This window comes from Athene cunicularia (assembly GCF_003259725.1).
Source record: "Athene cunicularia isolate RWA chromosome 4 unlocalized genomic scaffold, athCun1 chr4_part1, whole genome shotgun sequence".
Lineage (NCBI taxonomy): Eukaryota > Metazoa > Chordata > Aves > Strigiformes > Strigidae > Athene > Athene cunicularia.
Window position 1 is genome coordinate 19375981 of NW_020799098.1, and position 20052 is coordinate 19396032.

The 20052-nt window shown below is 39.3% G+C and overlaps 1 long non-coding RNA gene across 1 annotated transcript; it reads left to right on the forward strand.

The window, feature by feature from the left end:
• The first annotated feature begins 18070 nt into the window (after window positions 1-18070).
• On the forward strand, window positions 18071-19805 carry LOC113479271. The gene is made up of 2 exons (XR_003398216.1): window positions 18071-18839; window positions 19717-19805. It is a non-coding gene; the product is annotated as an uncharacterized LOC113479271 (long non-coding RNA).
• The last annotated feature ends 247 nt before the right edge of the window (window positions 19806-20052 follow it).

The window sequence follows — 20052 nt, forward strand, 5'->3', positions numbered from 1 at the left end:
TGTCCTGCCCATAATTGTTTTCTACATTTGTGTTAATAGCAGCTGTGTCCCGTGCCACAGGGGCCTGCCCTTCAGAAATCTCCCTGAGGTTACTCTCTGCATCTTTCTAGTCTGGCCTTGGATATACTTGAGTCAATGGGAGTTTTGTTTGACTTGAGTAAGTATGTGTGCACCTTCTACATTTCAGTGACATGATACAAATGCACCAGTCAGTGCTTCTGAATGTGTTGCTGATTCCTTCTGTCAAACTTACTTTTATTTTGCTACCAGATTTCTGTAATAATACGTCAGTGATGTGCTTATGCACTTGTTTTCAAAAGGATGATAGGAAATACTTGATCTAGAAGCTTTTCAGGATTTTGGTGGTGTCTGAACAGGGTGATCTCACTTGACACTTTGATCATTTCTTCAACTTTTTTTTTTATGCTAGCTGAAGTCTCATTCAACTTTTTCAGCAGGGAGTTCTCATTCTTTCTTGATAGTTTGATAGTCAAAAGAGCTTTTATATTCTCAGCAAGTGTGCAAACAATCCACTCTTTGTAATACTAATCTTTAGGTCTCTAAATCATTTACTGCTGCCTCTTTTTCAATGTCTACCCATTTTGTATGTGACACTTCTAGTTTTTTAAGGCTCTTGGGCAACTTTTATTTTCTGCTTACTTAAGAAAGCATTAAGCCCATATGTAAGCCTTGACAGAATGAGAAAGCCATGAACATAAGTACTTAAGTTATTTTAGTAAGTTTCTGTGGCTTGTAGTCAGAGTTGGCTCATGGGTCTTGTTACATACTGCAGTAATATCAGAGAAGATCTCGATCTCTCTTGCTACGTTGAGCTAGCTGTTACTCTTGGAGTTGTGACTAATTTCTTGCTTCACAAACTGGTTTAGGGGAAGAACTGGCCTAGCTTGTGCCATGGAGCAGTGGTAGCAGTCTACAAAGGACACTTTTGAGAGGGGAAGGAAGATTTCACCATGGATCACTTCATAATAAGCAGTAAGGAGAATGCATATGGATGAGGAGAGAGGATGAAAGGAATTGTCACAGGGTGAGTTTCAAGGAGGGAGATGCAAAATGACATAGGGATCTCTGGAGAATGCCACTGTGCAGCAATTCTAAGAAAAAAAAACCCCACCTTTGGAAGGGGAAGAGAAGAAATGCCGCTTGTAGGTGAATAAAATGCATTTAACTATACCTTTAGGCTAAGTAATAGAGCTGCTCACAAATCAGTCTGGAGACCATTGGTGCCAGCAAAGTCCAAGGTTGAAGGAAGTTTTAATGGGATATAAATTGTAGTGTGGGTGTTCCAGCATTCTTCCCCCAGGGGGTATTATACAGCAACTGCTCCCGGCTGGCAGTTCTGCAGCTCTGCTGGCAGCTCTGTGCAAATTATTTAATTATGCCTGCTCCTATGAATCAGAAGACCTTGGGTGGCTTTATGCAGTTCTCACACTTAACCTAGAGAATGAAGTAAAGAATCCTATCAGGTTTAATACTTACAGTTCTCACCAGGAACCACACCTCTTAGAGTGAGCAGACTCTTACTAAGAGAAAAAGAAAATAACCACTTAGGGCCTAGTATAGCAAATAAAAGACTATTTCCTAATCCATACTCTGACTGTCAAACAAAAGGAGTTCAGTCCCATGCCAGTAGAGCTGTTGCATGTTGGATCTGGTGTTGGAGTTCTCTTAATATGTCACTGAACCTGTTCTGCTATGAATAAACCCAATTATTTATTTGCTTGACTGAAAAAAATGTTTGATTCTACAGTCTGGAGATTACATGTTAGCCACCTGAGAAAGTGAGGTTCAAGGCATTCCAAAGTGAACAGAAAACAGGACTTGAAAACAGCCCTTCTTTTTCACATCCTAGTAGTTCTTTTACAGATTTAAAGGTGCAATAATTTCTGCCTGTACACTTTTCTTAAATTTGTTACTAAAGTATTCAGAGATTGATTTTGCTTCTTGTAATTCTCAAGAGAATTCATACATACATTCTGTAATGAAGATGAAGACTTGCTCGCAGGTGCACTGAAAATCATTCTCTGAAGCAGCCATTACAGATAAGACCCACAGGGGCAAAGGTAAGGAATTTGTTCATCTGGTCACGTATTTATTTTAGACTGTTGAGGTAACCTGTGGTTTCCTGAGGATAGCACAAAGACCACTGCTTTCAAATGTTGCAGTAATCTGAAGAACAATAAACTATCTTTCCATATGTTGAATTAACCATATTCCCTTCGTAGTGGAATTCTGCCAGACTAGAAGCAAATGGAAAATGCTTTTTGCTTTTTCTTTTAGAAATGTGTGGTATCTATCATGTTCTTTCTCTTGCAGCTGATTTATACTAAGCTCAATGCTCCAACTACTTAGCGAATGTTCAGAATATTGAAATGCAGAAGGAGGATAGAAGGCATCAGTGAGCACTGTGGTTTCCAGATAGTGTATATTAATTTTGAGGTGATGTTATTTTGATAGTTGCATAAAACCCAACATACTGTTTTCCCTAATTCCTAAATATTTTTCTGAAAAGTACTATTAAGGCAGGAAGATGAACTAGTGAGTAAAGCAGATGAGAGTTCTGAATTTTTTTGTGGTACCTAGAAATAAATCTCTTCTAAATTAGTTTATTTTCTATGTTTTTCAACGTATAGTAATCCCTTGAGAGAAATAACATGGAATGGATATGGTCTTATTAGAAGACTATTAAAGACAGTAACATTGGAAGATAACGTATTTAAAGCCCATGGCCAAGTCGTGGTTAGTTCACTTCTTGCCTTAAAATACTGTGAGGTTCTGCTGTGCACTGAAACTATTTCTCTGCTTTGTTCTGCAGAGGGTTATAATTTCTGTAGTTTTCTTCCGTGCTTGGTGATCACTTAAATTTTGGAGAATTGTAATAGATATGTTAAGACTGGTATGAATGGGAATGTCTGGGAGTTGGAGCTACCAGAAGGAACAGCAGCAGCAGAAGGGCTGTAAGAATGGCATGTGTTGAAGTCACTTAAATTAGCAGGTCATCAAAATCCTAGCATGTGTCTACGTGCAGGTGGTCAGGAGGCAAAGGACCTGAACAAATGAGCAAATACTTTTGGAGGCAGAACAAGATGGACAGACTGATTATTGACAGTTCATACGGGGTACAAAAAGACCTATCCAAAACTAGCACACAGTTGCCAGCATAAGAAGAGCCCAAAGTGGTAAGAACTCAATAGCTTGTGTCCCTTTTTCTCTGTGTTGTCACAAGGAATCCTAGGCAGACCTCCTGGATTCAGGAGTCTTGGCACCTGAATTTTCCACAGACTGCTTGGACACACACATCCAGGTGCTTGTGAGTCTATGGATATGAGGGTGTGTGTGAATGAAATCAGTTTTGTTTTAAAATGAAATCAGCTTCCCTTCTTACACTGCCTGGCTCTGTGATTTACTATGTTGCTGCTGCAATATTGATTACATAAGAAATAATAGCAAAGAGGATGGACGGATGTAGCCAAGTGTTTTTTAAAGATTGGAAGGATGGACCCACTCTAAAGATGGCATGAAGGGAAAGTGGAGAGCAGGAACTGGAGGCAAAGATTTTTAGCAATGTATCTGATCAGATCATTTGGGGAAACTTAAAATACCAGTCCAGAGCTTAGGGGTATGTTGATTTCTTTGTGGTATCAACATCTTGATGTTTGAATGCAACTTAAAAGCAAATTGCTCAGGGCCAGATACCACTTTTGGTTATTCCTGTGAAAGATCACTGGAGGCTGTTGGACACAAAAGCACAATTTTTCATTGCATTCCTACTATGTTTATGGCAACAGTTAGATCAGACCTACTCTTGCTTTGATTTCTCACCAGAAATTATGACAGAGATTGGACATACATATTGTGGTCATGCGGAGTCAGTGATGTCATGACTTAAAATAAATGGATAAAAAGAGTTTCTCATATTTAGTGTTAATGTTCAGACTACAGTAAAAAAAGATAGAAGCCAGCAGAGCTGAGTGCTTCATACAAATTTAAAAAGACACTGATATTCCAAAAGTGGTTCCCTACAAGTAACAAGTGACCAAGGCTTTCAGTTTCCCAACTAAACATTTCACTTCTACTGATGTTCTAAGTTGAAGCTCCATTTAGTAGATAAGTCTCAGGGTTGAACTCTGCCTTCTAATAAGAGCAGCCACTAATCTGAAATCTGAAGTGACTGTTTGACTGGGCTTTCACTCTTCAGTTACTTCACACCCAGATTATTTTCTTCCTTACAATTTTTGAGTATTTTTTCAGCTGCAGGGATATGTACAGTGCTAGATATGCTGTGATCCCAAATAAGAAGACATGGTTTGTACCTGGAAGAGTCACATCCTACGGACTTTTGCTGGTGATCCATGAATACATGGCTAGTTACACTGTGTCTTGGTTTTCCCTCTTTTCCCATCAAATTTTAAAATACTTTTTAAATAGAATTAGTATTTTTTTTTATGTGAAGAATCACATAATAAATCACATGGTTGGCAGAAGTATTGGAATGATCACATGTCAAATAACAGATGTCATATCCTCTTCTAAAAGATGCAGTCTGTATTTTGGAGAAGTTGAAGTTACTGAAGGTTGAGAGAAAATAGGATCTGATTTTAATCAAGGGATCTGATGGCTTACTCAGGAAGAATGACACTGATTGTTGGGTTGGTTTTCAGGGAGGCGATAGACTGACATGACCAAAGTGGAAGGAATTTTAAACAAATTGCAGCTAGAGGAGAGTGAAAAGACACTCTGTGCCCCATTTCCTGTCTCCTCAGTATATTTTATGTTTGTAGATTACTGGTAATTCCTTGACCTGAAGCTTGATTGCTCAGTACCAAGTGAAGGAACAACCTTATCTGTCCTGGTTGAGAATATTGACATTTTGCTGGCATGATCTTGGCTCTAGCCAAAGTCCTGTGCCACCCTGTCCTGTCCCAGCAAAACTGATCCAGGGCCAGCCTTTGGTTTCTGGTTGAAGGAGGTCTCACAACAAGGGGAGGCTGCTTCCCTTCTCTCCTCCCTCCTAACTTAATACTGAACAGCTACAAAAGCAGAGTTCAGAAGATGCCAGTGAACATCCTCATCTGATTCACTTCATAACATTAACATCACTGAAATCTGCACGTATTTACAGGCAATAAGAGTAGTAGTAAACAAATACAAGAAAAATGTTTACAATTTGTTGAAATAAAGTGCATTAATAAAAGCACTAATTATGTATTTTGTAGAACAAAATCCATTAGGAACACCAATTGCAAAAGCTTTCGGTACTGAAGTGAAACTGTGCCAAAATCCCTGTAGGCATGTCAGAACTGGTTGTCTCAAAGTGAACCAAGGCAGAACTTCAAAACAAGAGCATCCCAGCTAATTATGGGGGGGGTGGGGTGTGTGTTACGGCAGTCCTGGACAAATGTAGGTGAAGTGTACACCTTCCATTTCCCCCCAATGTTTATTGACTTTTTTCTTTTTTTATGTTAGAACTCAAGACTTTTAAGATTTTGAGACTGGACATGTACTTCTCTTTCTGCACACTTTGTGCCTTGAGGAGACAGACAAAGAAGTGATATTTTAAAACAAGCCATTGATTTAACATCAGAGAAAAGTTTAATTCTGGAAGCTATACTTTCCTCCCTTCCACAGGACTTCAAGGAGAACATGCAAATTCAAATCAGCTTGACTTCTGCAAAATCAACACTTGATGGGTGTTCTGCAAGGTCCAGGCTCATGCCCTGATGTATTACCAGTTATGACAATATTTTTTTCTTACCTTTGGATGTCATGTGGTTTTGAACATCTTAGGTTGGTTGAAGTACAGAATACGAGCAACTTTATAGAGCTGTTCTGTGATTGCCTGTGGGGTGTTTTTTTGGTGTCTTTTGGTGCTTACTTTTTTTTTTAAACTCAACTCACTTTTTGTTGGCCATTATAGTTTCATTTTTTATCTAGGTTTATGGATTTATAGCTTGTGTGTTTTATCAGGTAATTTCATTACTTCATTTTCAAATCTAATATGAAGGAGGTGAATAAGTTCAAAGCTCTAACAATCCTTAAAAGGGATTTGGGGGGAATTTAATAGCAAACTGCTGTGACTATCAGAAATTAAGTATGACTGGACTGAGGCAGGAGTCAAATGAGACTTCTAGGCGCTATGCAAACACCACTGATGCTTTAAGGGGGACAGCATTTTTTCCCTGAGTCCTCACTTAAATTGTCAGATGTATGTTTGCCTTGGTACCTATGTTATTTTTCCAGTCTCTTCATTATTGCCCTCCAGCATAAGCTGATGCGGGTGTCTTTGCTCACATGAATTTTTCTGCTGCCTGTGCTTGAAGAGCAGTGGTAAGCATGCAGGTAGGATGAACTCTGCTTTATTTAGATTCACAAAAGGAGATACCAGACTGGGCAGTAAAGTAAAGCTTCATCATGGTGTTATGTCACTAAGGTGTCAGCACTGGGAAGTGATGTCAGTTGAGATTGTTTCCTGAAGCTCCCTCTCCCAAGAGAGTTTTGTTATAAATTCAGTCTCTGCCAAATGCAGTTTGAGTTACTACCGTTGTGTGTCAGCGCTTCAGCAATATCTGAAAATACCATCACTGCGGCATGTTGAGGCTGGGAAGTAGTATTATCTGTTTTGCAGGGTGATAAATAACTGTGGCAGGGCATGGATCATGCCATGCATTACCTTCCTTGTCTTCTATTCTTCCAACTGCTGCTTTGATATACCAGACTTCTACAGTGAAGGTCTGCTTCTCAAGCCAACTCTTAATATGAGGTGGACATTTGTCTTCTCTACGGGCCTGGGATTTGCCTCTAGGGAAGCAGCAGTGGTGGAAATCCTGTACTGTTTTCTGCAATCAGGGCACTGGGCAGCTGTTTTCTGCTCAGATTTTTGAAGACTGCTTCCACTGTGTCTGTTATAACCTTATTTAATCCTAATGCAAACTTCATAGTTATTTACAGTAATGTTCCTGAATATCACATATCACTATTGCTAATGTTTTAGATCACAGCCTTGTTTGTTTGTTTGTTTTAGAGAAGGAAGACCTTTCATTCATTTAAAACCTCAATACTCCTTCTACCTATATAGAAGCCCTCTGTAAATGCAGGGCTGTCTCAAAGTGCTGTAGCTCCATGATAGCTGGAAGTCTGTTCTGAGATGTGAGGGGAATGCATTAGCCATAGGTAGCCAGCAAAAATTTCAGGCATTGACTTTGAAAAAATATCCAGTGTTGCAGATGGCTGTATAACCTGTGTAAGTGACACTCTTGTTTCAACTTTGTTCACTAGTTCTGTAGAAAACAGAGAAAATGTCATATGGCATAAATAAGTAAACTGGTTTTGTTACCTAATAGGTTCCTTAATTAATTTAAACTTTTGGTTACAGGTAAAACTCAGTTCTGATATATTTCTGCATATTCCATACTCACATTCTCCAGTTTTAACCCATGCAGTAGTAAGCTCATGCTTCTGTAACTGTATTCTTGACAAAACTCTTTAATGCTTAATTTTAAATACTTGCAGTTCTATAATAGATGATTTTGAAGGAGTGGTCATTAGTGTGAGGCAGACTGTATTTGCATTTTCAAAGGACTTCCTATTCAGTCAGAATTGTGGGTTGGTTTAAGTATAATTATTTCCAGGATCTTGTTTTCTTAGTTTATGGGAGTGTTTAAAATGGGAAATAGTTGATAGTGCTAGTTAGACTAGGCAGGGAGGAAAAAAAAGTCTCTTTCATTCTAGGAGGCTTTCCAAGTGTTATTTTAAAACCTTTTTCTAGAATTGAGAAATTCTCTAAAAATAGTTTTGTTTTGTTAAAGGAGGAAGTTATTTATAAGCGTTGAGAATAATAGATAAGTGAGAACATCCATGAGAAATGAAAGTGAGTACAAAGTCTCTCTTCCTACACAGACATTATCTACATTATGGTGAAAGAATTTTTGTTCCAAATGTTGCGATCCTTCCTGTGTCATTCATTTCTCATTGCAATACCTGATTACGGGATTACTTTCAGACATTTACTGCAGTAAATATGTAAGGGAGGCACTATTTCTGTTACTCATTGCTGGAAGTTGCTTCATTGTTTGGATGGAATTTACCTAACATTTGCTCAGTAATGTAAACATTTGGAGAAATATTCATAGTTTCAAATAACTCAAAATCATTCAGCTAATAGAAGAAAAACTTCTTACCAGAAGTTGATTCTTTCCCAGATGCTTGCAGCAAGGAGTGTTACAGATCCTGAAACACAGTATTTGAGTTGCACGATCTTCACTGCACTCTGACATTACTTGTGTTGCAGAGGCCTTCTGGAGAATGAAATTAGTAAACAAAGTGCTTTTCATTTCTGTTTCCACATTTTGGATCATAAGATGCTTAGTTTCAGGAAGAGCAATAGGTGCATGTTCCTTCCACATTATGAATTCAAATATATGCTTTTGAAGTTGTCATTTCATAAAATATAAAACATGGGGCATCCTGAAGACAAGATAGATAGAAAAACTGTTTTTCTAATCAGGAAAATTCAGTCTGACTAGATATTGAGATAGGGAGGGGAAAGAGAAAATCTCTATGTTTGTATCAAATGTGTGCCAAATTTTCACTTTTATTGAAAAAATAAACCTGGCTTTGTTACTTGGAGAAAAAGAAAAGCAAGCAAGAAAACTCTTTCAGTACTTTCCTTTAGCTAACAAAATATTTATCTCTATTGCATGTATGTTGCCAAACACATGCCAGACAAAGGGTCAGACACAAGATGTGGTACATACAATTTCATGTTTTCTACATATCCCCATAATCTCTAAGAGTGGAGTGTCTTTCAGAACAGGAGGGGTTTTGGGTGCTCTTGATGGAGGAAAAATACTTGGTAGATACTGGCTGAGAGGTTGTTTCTACTAGCATGGGTGGGATATAAGAAGGTTCACAGTTGGGGGTGGATAAAGAATCCAAAAGGGTCAGTCATCAGTAATTTGGGCAGAGCTTGGAGAGTGGGAGGAAATGTGAGAGACATAGGTGGAGACAATACTGGTCAAATCTGATGACATGAGACCTCGTGCCTTGAAAATGGGAGCCAGTGAAGGCTTTTAGAGCAGCCCCAACTTAACAGTTGCAGAGGGACATTTTGTGTCAGAGCAATATGGTTCCAGTATGGAGTGTACCGGAGAGAATTTTCTTTAGCAGACTTCCATCAAGTATGAGGTTCAAACATAGCTGTTCTTATCAACGTTGATACAATTTTGTCAGCAATTCTGCAGAATTTATTTAGCTAATGGAATGTGTTAGCCCTTGCTAAGGTGCACTATTTGCTATATAGGAGTGGTAGGCATGTTAAAGGAAGTATAAAGTTGCCCTGCATCTAAAAATAGATATTTCTGGCAGAAAGCAAATGGAAATCTGCGTCACACATTTTTATTTGAAGGAAATTAACTGTAAATCAGATCTGGACATAAGAAAGGATTAAAATTAACACAGTGTTTCTGTTTGAAGGGGTGTATTTATAAATCATGTCTGGACATAATGAAAGGTTTATTTTCAAAGTGGTGTAGGCAAATGCTGATAATACTAATGCAATGCCAAATATGTGAGGCCTCTTTTAAAAAAATCTAACTGAAGTTTCTTACCTATGTGGAAAAATATGAATTAAAATAGCACACTTTTTTTTTTTTTTGGTGTCTCCCAGTACCTGTCTAGTACCATGCAAAACCACTGTTTCTGCATGCTAACAAAGTGGTTAAAAGCTTAGCTCTGGGTAACTCAAAAGCTTGACATAGGCAGGTGGAGCTGTGCTTTAAAAAATCCTGTGCTTCATGACTTAATTAAAAAAGAAAATCTAGATAGTTGTCCTTGTAGTATTTGCAGTGGCTTAACATAGTCTTGCTTTGTGCCAATCCGTTAAATGTCTAACAGCCCGGTTAAATGCCTAAGTTTGTTTAAAAATCTGGGCCAGTGTGTGTATGGATTCGCAAACAAGATACAGCATAGTGGTAGAAGTGTTTGATTTACAAAAATAAGCTACTGGCTGGTGAGTGCCTACGCACACAACTCTCATTTGGTAGCACATGTGAGGTACCTACCGTGCAGTCACAGTGGAATCAGCTCACAGGTACCATGTGGTAAGGGCATGCGCAAGGGCAGCTTTTGTGAAATGCCTAGTGTGCCATAATTCCACACCCTACCTTACCTCACAGCAACTCATTTAGGTAGTCATGTCTTCACAGCTTTCTATCTAGTAGTATTGGTTTTGGTAAAAGAACAACCTGAACCTTCTTTTTAATATAATTCTAATGAACCCACAGAGTATGTGCAGAAAAAATGCTCAAGTTCTATTGAATGATATAAATCTACATTGGTTCTAGATATTCCTGGTTCACCAGGACTAACTGGATGTTTTGTGTGCCTATGAGAGGTTACACACACCAGGAAAGTACCTCTGAAAATGGGCTTCAGTAAGGACAGTTTTCTTGAGAATGGGACTGAAACGTTTGGGCACATGCTCCTATTGTTATGAGCACATCTGAAATATATGTGGACCCGATGCATGCTTATGACAGGTTGATGAAGATTTTGGTGAAAGGCATGATTTTTATTTTTACTGCCTCTGGATTAAAAACTGGTGGTCTTCAACCTGCTTGCTGCAGTGACTGTGCACACATTGTAGGGTTTGTCTGTATATGCAGAGTGGCCATTTATCAAGGACTTCTAAATATTTGATAGCCCCACTGGAGCAGCAGCTACCTAACATCCAGAAAACACAGAAAAATGGCCAAACAAAATACCTAGAGGGTCAGAAAAGGGTCTGTGTGGGGAAAAAAATACTCGGAAGTTTGGTGGTACTACTTCCTGACTGCTGGATAATTTGCATGTTTTAGTACAGAAAGTGCTACAATTATTTTAAAGTTCCAGGTGTTTGGCACATTCATTGTTTTCTCAAAGTCAAACTTTACTTTGTACCAGGGGATAGAAATCATGGAAGGCTTTTGATACTGTCCTTTCTCCTTGATGTTGTTTCTGTTTCAGCTGAAGGACCCTATTTGTGACTTAAGATTTCTGATTAAACCTGTACTTTCCCATATGTGACTACTTGTGATGTGATGCTAAAGGAACATTACCCTGCCTTATTGGTTGGTCCTTCACTTGTTAGACCCAGCAGGGATCGTTAAGAGATCTGGCACGGTTAAGAGTGTGAGAGCCCAATTGGAGAAGAAAGACAGCAGCAGTTTTCTATTTGAGTTGACAAAGCTGTTTACAAGGAAGCCATTAGATCCACGATTTTGAATGAAACAGCAAGGGAGGAAAGAGGAGGAATTAATTGTGAAGTGTGGTTTCAGAAACCTTGTGTGGGTTTACTGTGTTGCTGGGGAGACTAGAAGCTGGGGGAGCATGTGGTTGGAGTGAATATGGGCCTTAAGAAGCCAGTTCTACCCATTACTTTTATTACTTGTGTATTTTAACTACACAGAATTGCTTTTTTTATTTTTCTCTCTGCTTGTTAAGGCTACACTTGTTCAGTCTGTCTTCAATATGTATGTTTACTACTCTAGGTTCAAAGTGACCTCTTTGTAGTAATCAGTTTCTCAGAATATTCCACCTATTCAAATTTTTTGCAATAAGAAGAACAGAGAGCATGTGCAGAATATGAGAACACAGATTAGGTGGATTTATTTTAAAATTGAGTGGAAAATATTTACAGGATTCAGTGTTCTCTAACTGTAAAGCTTCTATTGAATTCCTGTTTGTTTTCATCTTAAGTAAACATTTATTGCTGGGAGCCTTCAAGCAATGTTTTTTGTTATATCAGATGTGCACTTCAAATGCACATGTTTTCTGCTTAATGATCTGCTGGAGGCCTTGTTTGCTTTCTCTATTGACCTATCCTTATATTTCTTCTGATATGAAGGTGTGTAGGTCAGCTAGTGTCAGTAATCTTGTCCTATGCTTTGACCCTTTAGAGTTCATCCTAAAGTGCTGTAGGGAAATGTATTTTGCTTACTAATAACTTCATTGGCCTATTAAAGCTGTACTGTTTTCATTTGTACAGTCTGAAATATTGTGGCTGTATTATTGACACTTCAGAAATACAGGTTTAATCCTGCTTCAGAGTTTGTCCTAAAATGAGTCTTTAGTATGCAAACCTACTATGATCAGCTGTTGTTGTAGTTTTGATACATCTGTGGTGTTCTGAAAGGCAATATTTATGGGAAGAAATTAATATATTTTAGCAGACCAACAGATATAGCTGGAAAAAAGGAGTTGCTTTAAGGAAGAAAAGTGCTTCTTCAGTCTCTGACAAGTTGTTACAGCAGCTGATTGGTTGAAATAACCCAAAATATTACTTCTCTCTAAAAACCTTTTTGGCTTTCCTTTTGAAAAAGCTTAATGACCTTCTTTCAAGGTCATTATAATCTATTCCACTCAAATAATTGTTCTAACTAAAAGTGGTGTTTGTTTGAATTAACCAGATCAAGAGGGGAGAATGATTTACCTATGTGTGGATTCAGGTGAAATGGCAGAGTTGTGAATGTTTCATTAACATCATGTTCCCTAAATTTGTGTCTGATTCAGTTGTTTGGTTGCGGTCTCAAGATGCTTTTTCAGAAGATGCCTGAAAGAACTTGAATATACATACTGTACTACGTGCTAGCACAGATAAACTAGAGCTGGTGGGCTGTGGGAGTCTAGAGATGAGAATAGACGCCCTACTCCTTTCGTTTCTTTCACTTGCACACTTGCACAGGGCTTTGCTTTCTAAGCCACGGCATGAGGTCTGCTCTCTCTTTCCCAGAGCAATTGCTGTGTTTCCATAGTCTGTGTGAGCAGTGCTACCTTGGAGATAAGCACTGGTCAGGTGCAAAGAGAGACAAGCCAGTTTTCCTGTTGCAGAAATCCCACTGTGCTGTGGCTTGCCCTTTCTCCTCATCTCATTCACCTTATGTTGCCACTGTAGCTGGAAGAATAGAGCATCACTCAGCTGTGTCTCTTTGCTGCCCCCAAAAAGAAAGATTTGAAAAATAATGCTGGACTCATTCTGCCATCCTTTCCTCTAGGATTAGTGGATAGAATGTACTGAAAGATAGTTTGGACCAAAGCAAATGGAAAACTGGTAGCTAGATAATTGGTTAGACAGCAGACCCATCACTTGGTAACAGAATACCACTCAGTTTTGGACTTAATATGCAAACTCATCCAGTATGACCCTTGGACTGCATGTGAAATGTGATGTTTGGGGTGGATTAATGATTCCCCCTGTTAGAAATTACTAAATTAAAAACATGAGCAGCCTTTCCATAATCAGGAAATACAGGCTAATTGTCAGAACTGTTGGAAGAGGAAGGATTTGATTGCCCATCATTCTAATAGCTTTAGCTGGTTTAAATAATTTTAAAATCTCTTTTAATTGCTTTCTAACTTTTTAGGTTGCTGTATTTATTCATTTACTCATCCTCTCTATAAATATATTTCAAGGTAAGGTGATTAAAGAAGCCTTTTCCTCCTTTTCCGATAGAAACAATAGGAGCCCTCAGCTTTGTTGTAAGGCTTGTTTTGAAAATACCTAATAATTATAGGATGAATGAGCGATTTGTATTGCTTATTTATGATGCCTCATCTGAAATTGCCCTTGCCTGTGAAGCTTCATTTGGCCCTAAATTAATTAGATGACTCTACTTAAAGGAAGGCCTTTGATTTGAGGAGCAGGAAAGCATGTTTGCATGGAGGCTACACCCTCTCCTTTATCTGACAGCATCCTTGAATGTTAGCAGCATGTAGTAATTAGGCGTGTCAAGTTATGAGTCGATTCATCTTCTTTAAGTGGTCCCAGAGGAAGAGGTGGAGGACGACTGTTCTCCAGAGGAGGCTGCAAACAGTAAGATGCATAATGTTTCTTGAGTGAGTATCCTCAATTTCTGATACTTCCTTAGAATATATAACTGCTAGTATCTAAGTTCCTGAGCTCTGCAACATCCCTGAAGTGCAGACACAAAGGAGGCAAACACTGCTAAAGTAAAAGGTAGCAGAGTGAGCAGAAACACAGCACGTGCAGGAAAATAATGCAGCTGTGTCAGGGAAATAGACAAAAATTAGTTCATTTATAGAGGTAAAAACAAAATCTTGACCATGCCAGTCAGCACAGCACTTGTGCCCGTTTTGTACCATTTACTGTGTGTGTTTCAGCAAGTGTATGCACTTAGTCCCTCCTGTAACTGATAATCAGTCTCCTTTTGAATATGGACCCCCAAGCACCACAAGCTTTATGAATTATTTGTTCTAGGGGTGATTTTCCAGAGTTGCTAAGCACTGATGATCCAGTGTTGAATTCATGATTGAAGTTAATAATATTCTTTAGCTCAGATTTTGGATTGCAATCCACCCACATGTGGGTGCAAGTGCATCCTGAGAAGAAGTTGCTATTAATTATAAAACAAATTCAAAATACAAAGTCATGTCCTTCATTCCCTAGATTCTGTAAGAGATCCAGAAGTGACTAACCTTTCTTAGGGTGTTTTAGCAATTTTTGGGTACATGTCAAATGGACAGCCCAAGCACAAAACTTTGTTCAGATTCCTGTGTCTGGGCTAATGCTCCAGGTCTTCCCCTCACACCTGGTTTGATTTCAGCAGCTCTGGTACCAGAGAAAGAGTAGGGTCTTCAAGTCTGTAGCAGGGATGATGAAAGGTCCTACCTACAATGTAGAAGGGCTTTGTTTCTGAAAAAAAGGGTGGTGCAAATAGGAGGATAATGAACAAATAAGAGATGATTTTTTTTTTCTTCTGTTTTCTGGCTCTTCTGGGGAGAAAGCCACCATGTGTTATATCCCATGCTTCCAGGTCTCAGTCTGAATGAACTTGACTGAGGTGAGTGATGTCTCAGGAAGGAAAATGAATTAGGAATTCATGCTACTAATTTGTGTTTGTTTTATTTGCTGTTACAAGGAATCTGCTGCTGGAAACACACATCCTAACCCAGGTGTTTTCCCTTGAAGGAAAATATTTTTTTAATGGTTTATTATGGAAATTTGCACAATATTGCTGTAAATTAAAAATAAATAAAAGCTTGGAAACTTCATCACTGGAAGAATATAGTTAAATGTGGAAAAATTCACAGGTAATTGACTAATGTTTTGAACCTGTAACAGTGTCCTAGGTTTGGCTGGAATAGAATTAGTTTTCTTCCTAGTAACTGGTGTAGTGCTGTGTTTTGGATTTGGCATGAGAATAATGTTGATGACACACTGATGTTTTGGTTGTTGCTGAGCAGGGCTTTCACAGAATTAAGGCCTTTTCTGCTTCTTACCCCACCAGTGAGTAGGCTGGGGGAGCACAAGAAGTTGGGAGGGGACACAGCCAGGACAGCTGACTCCAACTGACCAAAGGGATATCCTAGATTGTATGATGCCATGGTCAGCAATAAAACTGGGGGAAAGGCTGGTAGGAGGGTGGTGGCCCACTGCTCAGGAACTGACTGGGCATCAGTCAGCAGGTGGGGAGCAATTGCATTCTGCATCACTTGTTTTGTATTATTCTTTTATCATTATTATTTTTTTTCCCTTCCTTTTGTGTCCCATTAAAACGTCTTTATCTTGACCCACAAGTTTTACCTTTTTTCCAATTCTGTGCCCCATCCCACTGCAGGGGAGTGAGCGAGTGGCTCTGTGCTGTTTAGCTGTGTGCGGGGTTAAACCACAACAAACTGCTGTGAGATGAGCAGATGGTGCAGGATGAAGGATATATCTAGGATATCAGAATTTTTGCTGTTAAATGAGAAGATCAGACCTCAGAACAGAAGCTAAGTCCAATAATATTCTCTACATGAGGTCAGGGTTCTTGTCTTCAGATAATTCAGTGTGATAAGGTGTAAGCGTTAGTTAACAGTCATAAAGTAGAGATACAGTGTCATCTAGGGCATTTCTTTCTGCTCACAAAGCAAAACTAGCAACTTGTTTATTTTTAAGATGTTAACCCCAAACACAGTAAGTGAGCACTGAAAGCCAACATAAAATTAATTGTCAAGGGGCTTTATCAACAGTAAGGCCACTTATACTGAGAAGAAGGTAAATGACAATTACAATTGTAATGCTAACTGTAAAATTGATGGAGGGAGGGGAAGTTGGGACCTAACCTTCCCTTCTTCTCTAACTTGACTTAGAAAATTTAGAAAACTTGGTCCACACCTGGCCAACATGTTGGTGCTGTACAGCTTGTGTTCCCACCTCCAGCTAATGGGATATGTCTGGGAACTCTCAAGCAAGGCAGGCAAAAGCATCTTGGAAGGTATCCAGCTAAATTGACTGGGTTCTGTTCTACACCTGTGACACATCTGTTTAGTCTCCTAGCCTCACTTGAAATCTTCCTAAATAAGCTTTTCTTTATTTTGTCTTTTGGCACCACAGGGGACAAGGACTCTTAGGGTGATATCAACAAACTTTGGAGGCTGCAGATCTAGGAAACAAAGGAAAAAAAGGATGTGTTCAGACACCCCCGTGAGAGGAGCATGGTCAGCTGAGCGTGCGGAACGCAAGACCTGAGATGATTTTAGATATTAGCACAAAGACAACACTGGGGTAAACCAAAACCAAATGCTGCTTCTGCAAGGGACAGACAGCAGTGTGACTCCCCATTGCTCTGGGGGAAAATTTAAACTACCACCTGAGGGACTTTCCACAAGGAAAGGTATTCTAAATATTGGAGTAGGTAGGGGAGAGGCAGGAAAATCAGTGAAGATAAGGTAGGAAATACAACTTACAATTTTACAGGGTGTACTGAAATAATGAATGCTGCCTTTAAGGGAGTACAGGATCCTCATCTGGTTTTGGCATAAACATATCAGTGTAGGTTAGTGAGTAAATACTTTTTAATGGTTGCTGTAGGTTCAGTGGGGTTTTGTCCTTCCTGAAAGATAACAATCTGGACATGCAGCTGTCAAGCTGTCTTTCGCAAAGAATACTTGCACATATGTATGTAAGTATACGTGTAGCAAAAAAAATTCACATCCAAAAAAATAGATCACCTTGTTGTCAACACTGTTCCTATTTGCCTGCCTGATACAAGTTGTATATCCCAAGAATAACAGGGAAACTGGGTCCTCAAATTGTCATTGTGTGGTCTTAATTGCAAATTAAATGGTTTCTCCTGCAAGTGAAACAGTTTTATGTAATACCCACTTTCTCAGGCACAAAATAAGAGTTATTGGAATACAGGACTACAGTTGGTCAGTATATTCATTGCTGATGTGAACTGATCTGAGACTAGGTTGTCACCAAGGTGCAGCCCAGTCCTCCCCACCCTGCACTGGCTCTGTGTTCTTACTCTGTAGCTAGATGTTGATAGCTGCTGGTGGCCAGACCAGAAAGGCAATCAATGAATTCATCATGCTAATGTTTAATTGTGTGATTTCAGATGATCTCTTCAGAGCTCAACTTCATCTTTGTAGATAAACAGTGATTTAGGAGTGCTTTCCTACTCTGACAACTATTTAATTCATTACCACACTAATGAAATTAATAAACAGATTCGATTAATTATACTTTTCTGTAATTCTAATATTTTTCTAAAATTAAGATGAGAAAAAATGTTGCTTGCAGAAGTCAACTGTCTGGCATTATCTCTCATGACAAACCAACTCCTGAAATACACTTAATGAGTTATACAGCTTCCTAACCAGGCTAGATGAATCATTAGATAATGTTGATGGTTCTTGTTTAGGATTTTTCAAGTTCTGTGTTCTCCCATGCTATGATAAGCATTAGTACAATGAACAACGTTATACTTAGGTTAAAGACCACCACTCAAAGATCAGAAATGGATGTACAAAACCCCCTCAAGTTTCTTCTAACAGATCCATAACTGCTTCTGGGCTAGGTGGTGGTTAATAACATGATATGAGCTCCTAATTCCTGCAGGCACTCCCATTCAAAGCAAGTGTGCTGCTGTTTAAAATAGAAAGTAGCTCTGTAGCTTGGGACACAGGGAAAGGCTGAAAAGGCTCAGGCTGAAAAGCTCTGGACTGCATCCCAGGAGTTGAAGAAAAGTGTGTACTTGGTGGCACAGACTCAATTGCTCCTTCATTTCCTCCTTCTCCAACTTGAGCCTGATTTAGCCCTGTCCCTTGTGCACACCAGCTGCTTTGTCATCTCTGGTCTCTTTAGGTATCTTCTACCAGTATCCTTCTCCAGCCAGTCCTAGATGTCCCCCTGAGCTCGTTGTGGAAATCACTACCCAAGCTCTTTGAGCTTCCTACCTGCAAACCTTTCCCCCCCTCCCCAGACACCACTCTCCTTTCCAAGGTGCCCTTGTCCTGTCCCCCATCAGTGCCCCAATATCTTTCCTGTTTTGCTTGTTTAGCTGGTTGCTATTGCACCTAACTGTCCTTTTTCCTAATCTTTGCCTCCCTCTCAAGCACAGTTTCTTTCCCTAGTCTCCCCCTGCATTCAAAGCTTCCCTGTTTCTTGGCTCTGTCTCACACTATTTTCCAGCCTTACTAGTACTCCTCCTCAGATCTGTCTCCCTCCTTGCTCATCCTAGGCAGTTCATTAATTTCTAAATCCTAATCTCCTTATCTAGCCAACCCTGATGACTAGCTATGACTGCAACTCCTCACTGTTAGATAATCAGTTCTTGCCAGACTCTTATTTCCTCTCCCAATGTGTTGTTTCTACACACCTTTGTTCAGGTTAAATGTCACTCCCTGCCCTGGTGGTGGGCAGTGTCACCAAGCCCACTGCAGGTGTAGAAGTCCAGGCTTCCCCTGTCCTAGCCCAATGCTGGTTCCACCTGCCATTGCTCCTGCTGCTTTGGGCTGATGTGTGCTTGTGGTGCTGGAGCACAGTCTAGTGCTGTGCTGAGGTGGAGCAGGCTTAGGTGATTTGTGTGTAAAACCCATCACTTCTTTTTATTGTTGGTATTTTTAAGAGCTTTTGTGGTGTTCTGCTCTCTTTGGGAGTGCTTATGATTACTGTAAGCCTAGTAATACTCTCATCTAGTGCAGACTGTACATGTCCTATCCAGCTGCAAAAATAGGTTACACTGATTTTAAACAGAACATTGAAAGGCAAGCTGGAGTTGTCAGTAGAGGTTTTGACACCTGTTTCAGAAGGGCCAAGATTTCTCTCACAACACTTGCAGGTTTTTATTTCCATGCTCATAACACTCAAAGCATGGCATGCACAGTTTTCTGTGTAGGTAACCTGTGGGGGCACTTCTCCAGGAATTAACTGGAAACACAAAGAGCCTGTAGCAAATGTTCAGAATTCTGTCAAAATACAGCTATGTAAGCCTGCACCTTTGAAACATATGCTGTTTCTTGTTTACTTGTCTTTGTTATATAGCATGCCATTTCTGAAATAATATGCTATCAGGTCATGTTTTTTTCCCCAGTTTTTTTGGGAGTTGGACTTGATGATCCTCAAGGGTCCCTTCCAACTCAAGATATTCTACAATTCTATTAAATCAAAGTGCATCTTGTAAGGCTCAACACAGATTAATTCAGCTCTGTAGTAGCTCTGGCTTGGTCAATTTTTTTTTATACTGTATATAAAGTTTTAGAGAAGTCACATACAAAACCAGTCATTAAAACACTGGAGAAGCTGTCTGAGAGAAGACATTGTTTTTAATTTGCAAATTAGTCTAACTTAAAAAAAAAAAAAAAGATTTTTTTTCTACCCTTAGCACTTCAGTGACATGGAAATTGTAGCTATATTTTTTTTTGCACTTGAGATTCTAGGAGGAATTTTTGAAGGTGGAAAGAAATAAATCAAGGTCAAAGACTTGTAGGATGTTAACAGATAATGGAGGAGAGTGGCAGAGGACTTGGAAATGCAAACACCTTTTATCAGAACTATAAGAGAATTGAAGGAAAAAGCAGAAGGTTGGCAGTGAAGGAAAACGAAGGCAACATACCAAGCAGAAGAGTGCAAGCACCTATGTCAAAGGTGGGGACGCAGCACCTAGGGCTGAGGTCATTCCAAACTTTGGCAAGACAGGTTTCATGAAACTAAATAACTGCATTGCATCTGAATGTCACTTAGCATGAGATAGGGTGTGACCTTTTGTTTAGTAA